The following is a 17,314-nucleotide window of genomic DNA, read 5'->3' as shown; positions in this document are numbered from 1 at the left end:
TTGAATATTTGAATGTATAATATGTTCAGTTTGGAACAAAAATGTTTTGATGGGCCACTCTGGCAGCAAGAAAACAATTGCATCCATTCCCTTCTGGAAGAATTCACAAATAAAATAATTTCTTTTAAGAAAGAAACAAAACTGCCCAGTTTTACAAGAAAATAGAAAAGTATCTTAGAATAACTTGCCATATTCTTGTGTATGTGATATTTGTGGTTGGAATATGAAGGAAGGGAAGTATATTGGATCACAAAAGGTATAATTCTTAAGCGTGATTAATTCTAATGTTTTGCAGCAGGGTTTAGAGAACTACAGTGAGCTAGAATCCAGGAGCACTTGATTATATCCCAGTAGTACTGGTACTACTAGTACTGGTCAGCTACTAAATAGATGTGGGTCAGGCTGTTATTATGTCTAGACTTCAATTTCTTCACACACCGTTCAGCTATAAGTAAAATATATATAACAAAAACACATCTAAGACATAAAAGCAGCTATCAAGTAATTCTTAATATTGTTGAAAAGGGAAGTACATTTTCAATTGGGTCAGATTTGTACTTTTCAAATACATTTATTTAAAGGAAATACAGGCACAGTGTTCTACTTAGGTAGATAGAGTAGGTGAGATTTAATCAAAATTTTGTGGCAATATATGCTAAAGGAATTCAGAATGGCATGCACCTAGGAACACTGGTATTACAATTTGACACCATTATTAGAAAATAATTCCTAAAATGATGCTAACCAATAAGTTAAATTTGCCAAAATAATATGCACATGCCTTAGACAGAAGGATTTAGAAATAATGCAGTGATGTTTTAATTATTTTATTACCTATGCCAGCAAAATCTGAATAAGCCCAAACAACTTTTCAGAGCCACCATTTGATGTCTACAGGCTATTCTTAGAAGATTAATTTGCTTGGCAGAGAAAATTCATTTGTGGGCTCTTAATGAAACTGTGGCTTGCAAGGTGTTGAGCTGGAAATATATGACTATATATTTTTGAAGCTCAAATATTTGAATGCCACGTTACTGGCTTTATATACTAAAGATGAATAAGTAGTATCCTATCTTAATGGTATCCTAGTTGTTTTTAAATCTATCTACTTGCAGAATTTACAAGCGAGCTCATTTGATTCTTCATTACTGTCTTGTGCTAGACCGTGCTAGCGGAAAGAGCAGTATAGAGAAATGCGGATTCAATCCCACCAGAGCATGAAGGTCTCTCGCACTAACAATTATACATGTTGGAGTAAGAATTCCTGTTTTTTTCATAACACAAAAACATCAATTTATGATTTTATAATCTGTAATAAAACTATCAAAAGGCTGGATTTTCAATTTATAAGGAAACATGTTATTTCCCTATAGACAAGTCTACCCAAGAAGCCAAATTCTAGTTGTAAGGGAATGTGGAGAGTTTGAAATAAGAGAAAGGGTAGCAGTTATGAAGTTCAACCAAAGTGCTTCTGCTTTTATACAAGCAGTTATCACCCTACAGTTATTATGCCATAATTACATAGACTTTCATGTTTATCTATTGCCTTTCTTGTTTACTAGATCATGTATTTCATGAGAACTTTGTCTGCGTTTCTACCCAGGATTCTGGAGAGCACTCAATATAGGAGCAATAAATATTTGTGGAATGAATGGATAAACAAATGACTGGCTAGTGATGTCTATCTATGCTCTTAGAGAAGTTTTGAAGTAGTAATTGAAACTTCAACCACCAAAAGAAAATAAATAAGTTCATTTTAAAAAGTATTTTCAAGCTAGTAGAAAAATAGGAAACACATTTTATTCTCAGCCTCCGTTTTCTTCACAATTACATAAATGTATATCATCTCTTTGCCTTGAGCTTGATTCTGGTTGCAATTCTGATTTAGATATATATCTTTTTATCTTTATATATAATAATATAAATAATTATGCATATATACATAAAATTTCTCAAGAATAAATTGCAACCAAGGAAAAAATTAAAGTCCCAGACACTGAAATATAAAAATATTTCTTGAGCATTATTCACAACAGTCTTCAGTAAAAGACTGCATAATTATCATACACAAATATGTATGGTTTAATTATCATACACAAATATGTATGGTTTTCTGTGAAAAAAGAAAAAAAATGGATTGTCTTTTCTCTAACAAAAAAATGGATTTAGCCATTAACAGTTGGCCTGAAATTTTTACTTATCTATGCTCTGCATGGCTGGAATGTCTTGCCAACTTCCAGTGAACAGAATTACATGGGTTTTTAAAAGCAAATAAATGAATGTAATCTTACACTAAGGGAAGAGGGAAGGTCGGAAAGAATTCTGTTGTATAAGCACTCAGTGTGTTTGCCATGTGGCGTGTTTCCAGTGTGATAAAGAAGACTACCAAATTCTAAGCTGATAGAAGTGTTTTGTTTCTACACGCAGTGTATTTCTGTGCCAGCATTCGGCAGCACAGCGAGACCTGAAGTAGGAAAGCCTCATAAGGGTGAGGGTGTGAAATCCCAAACCGTCATTTCCAGGAGAGGTTTTGCACTTGTGGCAGTGTTTTCTTCAGTTGGAAGAACTACTCTCTGTGTATTTGCTTGTTTGTGGGTGTGTTTGCATGCGGATTTAAAACATAGACCACCCGGGCCAGACACAGACATGTAGATGCCCCAGGCAAGCTAATAAATTGGCACTGCATCAAATCAACATGCTTTCACTATTTATTCTGTATTCATGGAGAAGGAGGTTGACTTCTTTGTGGCAGAAAAGGAGAGAAGGTGGTTTATCGGGGGCTGGATCTCCCATCTCCTCTTATTTGCTCAGTTTGCCCTGGTCCCATATTCTACGGGGCAAAACCATAATCCTGTAGTGAATAGCTTCCATTTCTAAGTAGGCGGTGTAATGTTGTTTTCCTGATACTTGGTGACTTACCAGTTTTTTACTCATCTACGTAAATTAATTAGCGAAGAATTCCCCCAACTTTATAGGAAAGGAGCTGGTAAGCATTATTTCTCTCTGTTTACTTTTCAGTGGTTTTTTAGCTCCTTTTTGGGTTTTGATCCTAAATGGCCTGACACTTAAACCAATTCATGACCCACAGAGCTGTACAACCAGCCCAGCCAAAAGTAAGGTGGAAGAAACATTCGGGTTTCCATCGTAAATAGCTTTATCACTTCTGCACCCTCTGTCTTCATCCCATTTCTTTTCTTTCCTCCTGGAGCCTCCTGCCTGTCCTCTTCTGATTCCTCTCACTCAGATCTCCGTTCTTGGCAAAAAGCTCATATCAGCCATTTGTATATATTGGAGTGTGTGGGTAGGTAGGTATTTTCTCAAATACTATCCCTGCTCAGATACCCTAAGTGCATAAAAGGCTTTGATTCTTTTCGACTAAACTGTAAAAATCTAAAGACAAGGGAGGACAGGATTTTGTCAGTGGTACAAAATACCTTACTGTAGTCATACTGCCTACAGAGGTACTTAAGGGATTTAGTTTTTTTTTTTATCTCAGTGTTTAATTTTATGAGTTGGAAGTTATACAGAGCATTTAGTTCAGTGACAAAGGCATAATTTAGATTAATGTGGCTAACTTAAATTCCAAACATAAATGGATGCTAGTTTTCATATATTTCTGCTAGAGACCAGATGTAGGATTATAAGTGTATATAAATGAATGCATACACAAGAAAACATCCATATGTGCACATACACAGGGGTGTATACACACACTATGAACAATCTCTATAAGCCAAAGGGATAACAAGATTTGACAATATTACATGTTGGTCACTTTCCGTGAGGTACACAAACACATACACGCACACACAGTCATAATTAGAAATCATTCCAGAATAAATAATTTTTATTTTTCTAGGTAACAATGACCAGTCTAAAAAACAAACAAACAAAAAAACCTTTATTTTGAAATACGGACTGAAAGGAACTTGCAAAACAGAGAGTTCTATACTCTCTTCACCTACTTTCCCCCCCACGTGTGGCATCTTACACAGCTGTAGTATAATTTTAAAACCAGGAAATGACATGTTTCTACTAATTAGACCATAGTCTGTTCACCATTTTAAAATCTGTATTTATTTGGGGAAATATAAAGTGCTGTGCAATTTTATCAAGTGTATGGATTTGTGTAACTGCCACCGAAATCCAGATACAGGACAGTCCCATCACTAAGAACAATTCCAGCTTGCCATGTCTTGGTATTCGTATCCTCAGCCCCACCACACACAAACTACCTGTTCCCTGGAAACCACTGATATGTTCTCCATCTTTATATTTTTCTCATTTCAAGAACGTCATATAAATGCAACAATACAGTGTGAACTTTTTAAGACAGAATTTCCATTAAGAGTAATGCTCCTGAGGTCCATTCAGATTGTTAGGTGTATTCAATACTTCATCCTTTTTATTGGTGAGTGGCATTCCATTGTATAAATGTATCAGTTTGCTCATAGCTTCATCAAAAGAAAGAAATTTGGGCTGTTGTTAGAATTTTTCTATTATAAATAAAGCTGTTGTGAACATTTAGGTACAGGTATGCATGTATGTATGTATGTATCGTGCGAATGTAAGTTTTCATTTCTCTGTGATAAATGCTCAAGAATAGGATTGCTGATTCATAGAGTAAATGCATGTTTAGATTTGTAAGAAACTGCAAAACGCTTTTTCTGAGTGGCTGTACATCTTACCTTCCCACCAGCAATGTAAGAAAGCTCGAGTATCTCTTCATCTCCACTCCATTTAATATTATCCCTGTTTTTTATTTTATCTTTCTAGTAGATGGGTAATGATATATCACTGTGGCTGTGTTTGTATTTCTCTAATGGCTAATTATGTTGAAGATCTTTTCATGTGCTTATTTTGTATTCTTATTGTGTTCATATATTTTATTTGCTTTCTAACTGGATAGCTTGTTCTTCTGTTGAGTTTGAAGAGTTCTTTATTCTACATATAAGACTTTTATGTTAGATATGTGGTTTGCATATATTTTACCTAGTTTCTGACTTGATTTAAATCCTCATTACATAGGGTCTTACATGGTACACAAGTTTTTAGTTTTGATGAAGTCTCATTTGTTATCTTTTTTTCCTTCTATTGATTATACTTTTGGTATCATGTTTAAGAACTCTTTACCTAATCATGGGATTCAAAGGATTCTTCCATGATTTCTTCTCAAATTTTTATAGTTTAGTGTTTTAATATATAACTACAAAAATTATTCTGAATCAAGTTCTGTTTTCTCTTCCATTAATCTGCATGTCTGTTCCTCGGCCAGTACCACCCTATCTCAATTACTGTAGTTATATATTAAGTTTTAACATTAGGTAGAGTGATTTCCCCCATTTGGTCTTCTTTCTAAAACTTGTTTTAGCTATTCTGGTTCCTTTAACTTTTTGTATGATTTGTAGAATAAGCGTGCTTGTGCATATAAGAAATCTTGCAGGGATTTTGATAGGCCTTGTACAAACTTATATATTCATCTTGAAGAAGATTGGCATCTTTACTGTATTGAGTTTTCCTACCTATTCACTCATTATATGTCCCCATTTATTTTGATCTTTTTTTTTTTATCTCTTTCATCCATGTCTTGTGATTTATAGTATATAGTTCATTTATGTGTTTTGTTAGATTTGTAAGTGGGTATTTTGCTTTTTTGGAGAGATTATAAATGGTTTTGTGGGTTTAATTTTGGTTTCCACATGTGTGCTGCTGGTATACTAGAAGTGTGTGTGTGTGTGTGTGTGTGTGTGTGTGTAGCCTTTATCCTATACCTTGCTGAACTCACTTATTGGTTCTGGAAGTGTTTTTGTTGTTGTTGTTGTTGTTGTTGTTTGTTTGTTTATTCCTTGTGGTTTTCTACACTGATAATCAATCATGTTATCAGCAATGAAAGCTAAGGAACAGTTGTATTTCTCCCTTTCCTGTTCACATGTCTTTTATTTCCTATCCCTACCTTATTGTTCTGACTTCAACTTTCAGTTTATTTTGAATAGTCCAAGGCATCATTATTTTGTTTGTTTGTTCTTTTCAACTTTAGGGTAAAACATTGTCTTTCATCACTATGTATGATGTTAGTTGCAGTTATTTTATAGATGCTCTTTGTCAGATTGAGGAAGTTCCCTTCTCCTAATTTGCTGGAAGTTTGTTTGCAAAATTATCATAAATGGTTGCTTGTTGAATTTTGTCAAATAATTTCTTTGTACTAATCCCTATGATCAATAGCTGCGTGCCAGATATTAGAGGATGTGTTAATTTGCTCCATCATTGAAGTCACATTTAAAGAAGCTGCAATAGGAGTCACCATGTAGTGAAGTTGACAATAGTCCACCGTAATTCTCCAAGATCCATCTGTCTTTTGAACAGACTGGATAGGTGATTCGAACGGGAATGTGATGGGAGTCAACACTCCTAACAACTTTCACGTCCATTATGGTGACACTAATGTCTACAATCCCTCTGAGAATGTGGTATTGCTTTTGGTTTACTGTTTTCCTAGGTAAAGGTAGTTTTTGTGGCTTGATCCAACTCCTTCTGTCATAGCCCATAACCTTTGTATCTATTTCCACGCATGTTTCCCAGGTATCTGTATCAGTTAAAAACCTTAAGTAGTTATTTTGGATATAGTGCATCTCACCACGGGTCAAACTTTGGGTCTTACCTTTAGGGGAGTGCTGAGACTTCAGTCTAGGCACTATGGGATCAGCAAAGTGACCAATGAAAAAAGCAGATGCCAGAAACAAACATTTTTCAAAATTTAATTTATGATAATAATGGCAGTATAGGTTGGTAGCTGAAATAACGGAATTTGCAATAAGTGATACAGAGATAATTGGTTACCCATAAGAGGAAAAACAAGCAAATGATGGGGAGGGGAGGAAAGATTGGATTCTTGCTTCACACATAAACAACAACACTGTCCAAGCTGGTTAAAGATCTAAGTGTGATAAGCAAAAATGGAAACTTTAAGAAAGCAACGTAGATTTTATTGTTTTATTTTGGGAATAGGAGAGAATTTCTTAAGTCACAAAAAAATGAAGACACTAACAATGGATTGATAAATCTGACTAAATAAAATAATCATTTCTGTTCATAAAAATTAAGAATGGGAAAAAATGAGCTGTGATGTGGGAAGAGAGAATTGCAACATATATAATAAGTAAAAGATTAGTATCCAGGTTATAGAAAGAACACATTTGAATCAATATAAAAAACTCAACAAAATGGGGAAATTGGTAAAAATTAATTAAAATCCATATGATAGGAAATATTCAGGGTCCGTAGTCATCACAAGGTGCTACCTCCCATTAATAATCAGAAAAATAAATATTTCAGTTACAAGTTACAATGTTGAGGGGCGCCTGAGTGGCTCAGTCAGTTAAGCGTCTGTCTTCAGCTCAGGTCATGATCCCATGGTCCTGGGATCGAATCCAGCATTGGGCTGCCTGCTCAGCAGGAAGCCTGCTTCTCCCTCTCACTCTGGCACTGCTCCTGCTTCTGTTCTCTTGCTCTGTCTCTCAAATGAATACATAAAATCTTTTATTTTTTTTAAAAAGAAGTTAAAATGTTGAGTGCATGTACACACATATGCATGCACACACACAGATTGGCAAAAAAAATGTCAAGTGGGCAAGGATATGGAGCAAAGAAAATGGTATCCACTGCCAGGGGTAGTTAAAATTGAGTACAAGCTTTTTGGAAAACTGGCAATACCAATTATAGATGAAGACTTGCGTATATTATGGACCGACAATTCCACTCTTAGATATACACATGTTAAAGGATAAGACTGGATTACTGCGGATGTGCTCCAGGAATCATATATAAGAGCTGCAGCAATGTTCATAATAAAAAAGGACTGGCAACATCCCCAAAAGAAACAACAATCCAAATGCACATCATCAATACAATATGTAAATGAATTACTTTATTTATTTATTTATAAATATTTATTTGGGGGGGTAGGGCTAAAGGGAGAGGGAGAGAGAGAAACCCAAGCAGACTCCAGGCTGAGCATGAAACCCTACACGGCTCGATCTCACAATGCTGAAATGAGACCTGAGCCGAAACCAAGAGTCGGAGGCTCAGCCACCTGCACCACCCAGGCACCCCTTAAATAAATTACTTTATAATCACACATTGGATAGCATTCAACGGTGAAAATAATAAACAAAAACTAAATGTTTCAACATGGATGAATTTCAAAAAACATGCTATAGAATGAGATAAGTCACAAAAGATTATGTGCAGAATAATCTTATTCATTAGAAGTAAAAAATAAAAATAGAGGCAAATAATAGATTTTTAAGGAATACATAATAATTAATTTTTAAGGCTACATAATAACTACAGAAAGGCAAGGAAATGATTAACAAGATATTCAAGAGTAAAGCTTAAGTCTTGGAAAGTGAGTAAATCTGATTACAGAGAGCCATCCGGGCATCTTTGGTACTGGCAAAATTCTATTTTTTAAATTGAATGAGAGTTATGCAGGTGGTTATTTATTATTATTGCTTAAACTGTACTAATAATTACATACAGTATTTTTTACATGAGTTGTATTTCCTAATAAAATGATATGAAATAGAAAAAAAAAATGGTACTGCTCCATTTACTTTAGTTACTCTAGTCTTTTCTCTCTGACATGGATCTCACACACACACACACACACACACACACACACACACACACACACACACACACAACTCCCTTTTGCTTTTTTCCTTCACATTCTTCACAGCTTAACCTTGTGTCTGATGAACTTATAAACTGAATAAAGAGAGTTATGTGTTTTTTTCTCTATACAATAGTTTTTTGCAACATGGTTGCATTTTAATCCTATTTCTTGTGCTCTCAATATGATTAATACATTCGAATATTGTTAGAGCTTCCTCTGAGGTGTGGGACGAGGGGACAAACTAAAGCTTTTAAAGTCAGTTTTCATTTTTAAAAAGCTTCTGGGAATTTTATAAAATCTGGAATTTATTATAATTAAAGAAAAATTTTTACTATCCTCCTTCAAAAGATCAAGTAGTCAGCAACAGAGGAAGGAATGTAACTGCTCTATATATCAACGGAGCAAGTGCATATATACCTCATTCACTGGTAAGTGAATAAATCAATTTTTTTTTTATTTCTTCCATAGAGAAATAATCCAGAGAGACAAATAACTTAAAGATGTAACTTAATAAAATTTTATTTTATTAAGTTTCAAGAAAGAATTTTAAATTTTTTAAGATGGGCACTAAAAATAACAAATCTGTTCAATGAAAGTATAGGAAGAAAAATTAAACAAATACATGCAACAATATATTAAAAAAATGAAGTCTAACTAATAAATTAGAATAATTAAGCAGTGTTTTTTGCTTAAAGTCGGATTGTTAAAGTTATTAGTAAAAGCCTTCTTTTATGCAGGGGTGAGATCAGCTGAGTATTTTTATTTATATAAGTCATCTTCATGTCTCCATCTGCTAGATAGCTGTTTTTCATATTATTGTAATGGATATGAACCACATAATCAAATACTGAAAATACACAGGCATTTATCAAGAGAAAATTATGTCCTATTTTCCTTTTAGGAGTTAGATTTATTTTTCTAATCATGAATTAACATCTTTCCTTGTAATTCATTGGATTTTATTATAACTCTCCCTGGGTTGAACCCCAAACAATCCTAAATCTATCACTCAGACTTAAATTGTTCTATGCCCCAGGTGAACATGTCCTAGCATACTGCCAAAATTAATATCTGTCCAACTGGTCATGTACTTGCTGGCCATAGAAAAGTGCTTATCTGTGTGATCTCAGGGATGATAGGAATAACAACTGTAATATTTGTTTAGAGTACTTTGTAGTTCACAATGTGATATAAAGTATATTATTATATCCCATCCTTAGACAAATAAATGACTGATGCTATTATTTTACAGATTAGGGAAGCAGGCTCAGAAAGCTTAAGAGATATGCCAAAGTTCTTCGACTTTTTAGTTTGGGTGATAGTTCTTCATGATGTGTTTGTCTTGTAAGCTAAGGCACTAACTGCTCTTTGGCTCTGGACTATCATTTCAAGAACATTTTGTATATAGAATAACCTTGTAAGATTGAGAGAGTGTCTCTTCCAGAGCAAAGGTCAGTTTGCTTACAGCCAATCATAAAAACTTTGGGGTTCCCTGGGTTTGATATTTCTTAGCTGCGATGCAAACCTGTGTTGCTGCATACATGTGCGCTCTTTCACTTTGGCCCCTTGGAAACTGGGGGCGAGGGGAACTGACATGAAAATGAAGCCATGGATAATAGAGTCCTTTGCCTCTAGTCTTGAAGTCTCATGTGTTCTGCCAACACACATAAAACTGGCCAACTAGCTAGCCTGAAAGTATGGTAAAATCTCAGACCTGTCACAGTTCTCTGAAAAGGAATTATAAAGCAGAGGAGCCAAGTACTTCTTTAGTTTCATAGTTCAGTACACATTTTATGTACTACCATGAGTCCCAACCCCAAATTAATATATTCAGATCCCCAGGACTTTTTCCCCCCCCCGCCCCGAGATATAGGAGGATGCATGTTAGTGCTTCCAAACTGGGCTAAGTATCTCATGTACAACCATTTTGATTCTGTGTTAGTGTGTATAGATAGGCTATCTCTGGAAGAATGCAACCAGCTGGCGGCAATGGTAGCAGTTGACAAAGGAAACTACACACTTCAAGATGTGAGGGAAGTTTTCTTGTTGACAATATTTATATTTGTACTTGCTGAATGCTGCTCTTTGTGGAAGGCAGTATATTATAACATTTAATAAAATCAAGCTCTCCAGGTTCATAGTCTCAGCTAATTGACGGTAATACATTAACCAGGTGACTTAAAATTAATTTCTATATGCTTCAACTTCCTTACCTGTAAAACTGTGCTATTATAGTAACCACCTTACAAGTTGTGAGGATTAAAGGAGCTATTACCTAAAATGTTTTAACATTGTGCCTTAGAATAAGAGCTCCATTAAGTATTTGCAATGATTCAAAGTCATTTTTAAATGATCTTCATGTGTTAATGTTCTTCTAAATTAATTTTAAATAACAGTATTTCATTACATGAATACAAGTTGCAACATAAAGTGAAATTACTGGTAAATACACAAATCTGTACATACAATTGCCTTTCCTTCACACTGAGATGCAAATGGCTGATGGCAGAAACTACACTTTGAATATGTGTTGATAAACAAGAAGTAAGAGAAGAACACTGGATACATTACAAAGGGCTAATGATGCGTAGATATGGTTAAGAAATTATGCAAGGAAATCTCAGCATTGAGAACACAGTGTTTTCACTTGACAAATTTGTCTCTTAGGTGAGCACTGGTTCAATAAATGTTTACTAATTATTCCCTTTCCCCTGTGTTTCTTATTAAGTCATTGATTCCTTAATTCAACAAATATTCAGCAGATTCAACCTACCTTTCAGGCTAGTGATGAAAACAAACGTAATTAAATAATACACTATTTGTGATGAGTATTATTATTATAATCATTTAACACAGGTGAAGACGGAGGCTTAAAAATGTTGTCTAAATTGCTGAAAGCCACACAGCTCAGTTTTCTTATTTGTCAAATACTGATTAAAAATGCTACCAAATTTCTGGGGTTTAAGTGAGGTAATAATAGAAAATCACTTACTCCAGGGCTTATGACACTGATCTGAGACATACCATCCTTCTTGAACAGTCTCTGAAATGTCAGGAATTAACTCAATCTAGTACTACTTTTTTTATAAGTGAAAATAACACTTATGCAGATAATTGCCATACTCCTATAACGTGTCTATTAATAAATTTTTCCATTCCCTAACTGATGGGGCATCTCCGAAGTTAAAATTCTAGAGGCTCAGCTTGGGCCCCGGAACCTAAAAGAGAGGCAAATGCGAGAATTCTCCCTTCGTTGTATAATTGCTAGTTGTGCATGTTGAGTCTTAAGACATATATGAGAAACTTAGCTAACTATGATAATAGCAATTCTATGGACATGGACAAGATCATTGATGTTCTAAGCCAGACCGGGTCTTACTGGTAAGTCCCATTTTTGAGTACTTGTCTCTTTCTCCACGTGGTGGTACATGTTAACAAGGTGTACTTACCAGATACGCACTACAGTTGGGAAAGATACAAGGTTCATCAAAACCTAACTCAAAAATGTGAGGCAATGCCATTGGATGATAAGTCAGTTCTACCAAGACATTTCTCTAACTCAAGTCGGAGATCTTAGAATTTCCCAAACTGCAACCTTTTTAGATAATCCACCACATTTACATATGCCTAAGTATCACTATATGTGTTTATGGGAGGCAGAATTCTGATGGCTCTTAGGATTCCCAGCCCTTGTTGTATTTACATCTTCTCCCAGTCAATTAAACTCTAATCTGGGTGCTTCTGTGAAGGGGCTTTTCAGGTGTAACTAAGGTCCCAAATTAGGTGGCTTTAAAAAAAGAAGACACCCTGTCTGAGACTGACCCAGTCATGTGAGCTCTTAAAAGGACTTGGGCTTTTCCCAGTGAGAGGAATCCCATGTGCAGGAGCAACTCTGTTGCTGGTTTTGAAGAGGAGGGGGACACATGACCTCTAGGACATAAAAATGACCTCCATCTGATAGCCAGCAAGGAAATGGGGACCTGAGTCTAACAACCCCAAGGAACTAAATTGGGTCATTAGGCTGCAGGTGGCCTTCAAGCTTCAGAAGAGAACATGGCGCCTGACAACTTCATCTTCAGCCCATGTGAGACCCAGAGCAGGAACCCCAGTCACACTGCAGAATTCTCACCTGCAGAACTATGAGCTAGGAAGTAATTGTTGTGTCAAGCCTCAAAGTTTGTCGTAATTTCTTACACAGCAATAGAAAACCAATGTGCAGCATTGCTGTGCTTTAAATGCAGTTTTATTGTATCATTTGCTTTTTAGAATTCTTCTAATTTTCCCTCTTCTACCTGGATAACTCTATTAATAGCAAAACTCCAATAGGCAATGTGATATGTCAGAAAGATGGAGGAGCTCTCAAAGAGGTTGGATATAAACGTATAAATAAATAAATGTCTCTTGCCAGCATTTGGTAGAATTTCTCCTGAATCTTTGTCTAAGTATACATATTACAATAACATTGAATAGATATTTGTCTAATTGCAAAAGAATAAAGGTCTTGTTATCCTCCTCTGTTAGGAGCTCAGGAGCTTTACTTGGTTTTCTTTGGCACATTTTACCATGTGGAAGACTTAAGGGTCTATAGACAGTTATACCAAGGCTGAGGTATTTATCTTTTAACCCATGTACCACTTCAAGGCAAGTTTTCTTTAAACTTTCCATGACAATCTTTCATTTATTTCTCAGTTTCCAAGACATTTCATTTCTGTGGTATTTCCTTAGTGTGGCTAAACCACACTTCAAACTCTCCCTACCCTGGCAACAGCTCTGCTTCTTGGCAAATACTCAGTTGTTTAAAGTCGACACTCGGTTGTATAGCCTGCATTATAGTCCTCCCTGAAACATCATGGTCTGAAGCTGTTTCCAAGTTCCAAAGGCTTGCCTTTGCTCCCCTGGAGCAGTCTAATGTCACTTAGATCCTCTGAGGTGAATAATGAAAGCTTGTATGCCTTGGGAATTAGAATTCTCCCTCTCTCTCCCCTCTTCTCTTCTCCCTCTCACTTTCCCCCTTCCTTTTGTTCTCTCCCTCTTTCTCTCTCCCTCTCCCCCTCCCTCCCTTCCTTCCCTCTGCATTCCTCTCTCCCCTCCCTCCCTTGTGCTTAACCTCTCACTTTTCTCTCTTTTTCCTCTTCTAGGTGACCCTACAGAGATCCCCAGAGTATATATACATCATCAGTTTTCTTTTCAAGAGTCACAAATAATTCCGAGTTTCAGAGTCTAAATGGGGCTTCGTGAGGATTAGTTGAACCAACTTGCTCTGTAGGATGACACTCCAACTAATCAGTTCCTCCCCCTCCACTTCTGGGGGGGGGAACCCCAAACAAACAAAAAGGAAAAAACCAAAAAAAAAAAAAAAAAAGCAAACAAAAAACCTTATTCCTAAGGGTGGAGAAGAGAGCGAAGGCTATAAAAATTCATTTTTTGGTGTTTGTTGTAACAGGTACAGTGTTTTATATAATCTAAAATTCCATCATTTGCAAATACATGTTATTTTTTTAAAATAGAAAAAAATACTACCTATTAAATTTAAGTACTTATTAAAGTTGATCTACAAAATTCAGACTCTAAGACACTGAATGATTAATATTCAGGAACTGTTTGATGGTAGAAAATCTCAGACATTTTAAATAAATTCGTAGGGGGTAACATTGCTTTGGAGATGTGGAAGCACCTAAATGACCTTCTGTGTGTGATGGAGACCTAGTCATGAGCACAACCACTTATGCAATTTTTGCCCATGTACAAATTAGGAACATAATGAGAATTCTTTGGAAACATGTTATTATACACTGTTATGAAGCCCTGAGATATTTTCTCTTACTCAATATGTGGATCAAATCCTTTTGTTTCTATAAAACTTCTAAATATGATGTGGGTAAAATGTCACATTAGAAGAATTCAGTGAAGAAGAAATCTAGTCCATCAATCCTTCTCTTCTCACAACATCTTAATTCCTATGGCTTTGAATAAAATGAAAAAGAAATAACTGTAGTACATTTTTTGTAATTTGTTTCTGTATGAATGTTTTTCTCTTCTTCCCCAATTGCACTGGTCTTTATTTATGAGTCCATGAAGTTTTGGTCAAAGTGACTCTATCCATGCAAGGTTGGGGTATTTTACCAGGGTCACAGTAATGAGCAAATTCAGTGTTCTGGAGAGAGTGATTATTAGGGTAGGCATGTGCCTTCGGCCAGTGCAATCACAGTGAATGTCAAGACTTTTGATAGAAATGATAGCTCTGTTGTGAGGATGATATTTGGAAATGGCTGGCTCCATTTTTGCTACATTATAGAAAACCAGTATTAGTTAACGGGCAAAAGAATGAAGCAATGAGAAGATCTTAGAGAAATGGAGTTTGTTGTCATTATGAATTCCTGAAATAAGTCTTGCCTGCTTCCAGATATTATAGAGTTTGGGTTAGGATCTTTTGCTGTAGTCCATAGAGTAGTTTAACCGGAGCTGAAAACTGTGCATTTTCAATAGAATTTGATCAATGAATACATCATGTGGTATATGATCTTAATTGTATTTTTTCTTTTTTTTCAGTTATTTTGTAGTAACATACAATGTTAAATTAGTTTCACGTGTGTCTTATCGTGATTCAGCAGTTCCATATTATTCAGTGCTCAATAAGTATACTCTTTTTTCCCTTTTTAAAAGAGTTTTAATGAGGTATAATATATTTTTAAAAATTTATCTAAGTTCCAGCTACTTACCATACAGTGTAATATTAGTTTCAGGTATACAAATTAGTGACTGAACACTTCATATAATACCTGGTGCTCATCACAACTGCACTCCTTAATGCCCATCACCTATTTAACAGATGCCCCCCCCCCCCCACCTCATCTCTGGTAACCATCAGTTTGTTATCTCTAATTAAGAGTCTGTTTCTTGGTTTGTCTCTCACTTTTTTTCCCTTTGCTTGTTTGTTTTGTTTCTTAAATTCCACATATGAGTGAAATCATATGGTATTTGTCTTTCTCTGGCTCACTTATTTCACTTAGCATGACATGCTCACTCTGTAGCTGTATCTAGGTCATTGCAAATGGCAAGATTTCATTCTTTTTTTTTTTTTTTTTTAAGGCGAGGGTGGGACAGATGGAGAGGGAGAGAGAGAATCTTAAGCTGGGTGTGGGACTCAATTTTTGAACCCTGAGATCATGACCTGAACAGAAATCAGGAGTTCCACATAATTGACTGAGCCACCCTGGTACCCCAAGATCTCATCCTTTTTTATGGTTGAATACTATACCATTGTGTGTGTGTGTGTGTGCGCGCGCGCGTGCGTGCACGCGCATGGACCACTTCTTCATCCGTTCATCAGTCGATGGACACTTGGGCTCTTTCCATAATTTTGCTATTGTATATAATGCTGCCACACACATTGGGGTGCATGTATCCCTTTAAATTAGTATTCTTGTATTCTTAGTGTAAATATCTATTAGTGCAATTGCTAGGTTGTAGGGTAGCTCTATTTTTAACTTTTTGTGGAATCTCATAGTGTTTTCCAGAGTGACCGCACCAATTTGCATTCCCATCAATAATGCAAGAGGATTCCCTTTTCTCTGTATCCTCACCAACACCTGTAGTTTCTTTCTTTCTTTTTTTTTTTAAGTTTTTTTTAAATCCTGTAGTTTCTTGTGTTGTTGATTTTAGCCATTCTGACAGGTGATGTTTCATTGTAGTTTTGATTTGTATTTCCCTGATGATCAGTGGTATCAAGCATCTTTTCATGTGTCTGTTGGCCATCTGTATGTCTTTGGAAAACTGTCTATTCATATTGTTTGCCTAATTTTTAATTGGATTATTCATTTTTTGGGTGTTGAGTTTTATAGGTCATTTGTATATTTTGGTTACTAACCGTTTCTCACATATGTCATTTGCAAATATCTTCTCCCATTCAGTGGGATGCCTTTCAGTTTTGTTGATTGTTTGCACGTTGCTATCGAGTTTTCCCAACGCCAGTTGTCGAAGAGCCTGTCTTTTTTTCCATTGGATATTCTTTCCTGCTTTGTTGAAAATTAATTGACCATATAGTTGTAATATTGTTGTAATAGTTTCTGTGTTTTCTATTCTGTTCCATTGATCTGTGGGTCTATTTTTTTGTGCCAGTACCATGGTGTTTCGATCCCTACAGCTTTGTATAACTTGGAGTCTGGCATTGTGATGCCTTCGGCTTCACTTTTCTTTTTCAATGTTGCTTTGACTATTAGGGGTCTTTTGTGGTTCCATACAAATTTTAGGATTGCTTGTTCTAGTTCTGTGACAAATGTTGTTGGTATTCTGATAGGGATTGCTTTGAATGTGTAGATTGCTTTGGGCAGTGTAGACATTTTAAAAGTATTTCTTTTTTCAATCCATGAGGATGAAATGTGTTTCCATTTCTTTGTGTCCTCTTTAATTTCTTTCATTAGTGTTTTTATAGTTTGAATTCAGAGTACAGATCTTTTACCTCATTGGTTAGGTTTATTCCTAGCTATCTTGTTTTTGGTACAATTGTAAATGGGACAGATTCCCTAACTTCTCTTTCTGCTGCTTCATTATTGGTGTATTGAAGTGCAACAGATTTCAGGATGTTGGTTTTGTACCATGCTACTTTACTGAATTCATTTATCAGTTCTAGCAATTTTTGGG

This window comes from Ursus americanus, chromosome 3 (genome assembly GCF_024610735.1).
Source record: "Ursus americanus isolate L20-20 chromosome 3, mUrsAme1.1.p, whole genome shotgun sequence".
Taxonomy (NCBI): domain Eukaryota; kingdom Metazoa; phylum Chordata; class Mammalia; order Carnivora; family Ursidae; genus Ursus; species Ursus americanus.
This window is presented reverse-complemented; position numbering follows the sequence as displayed.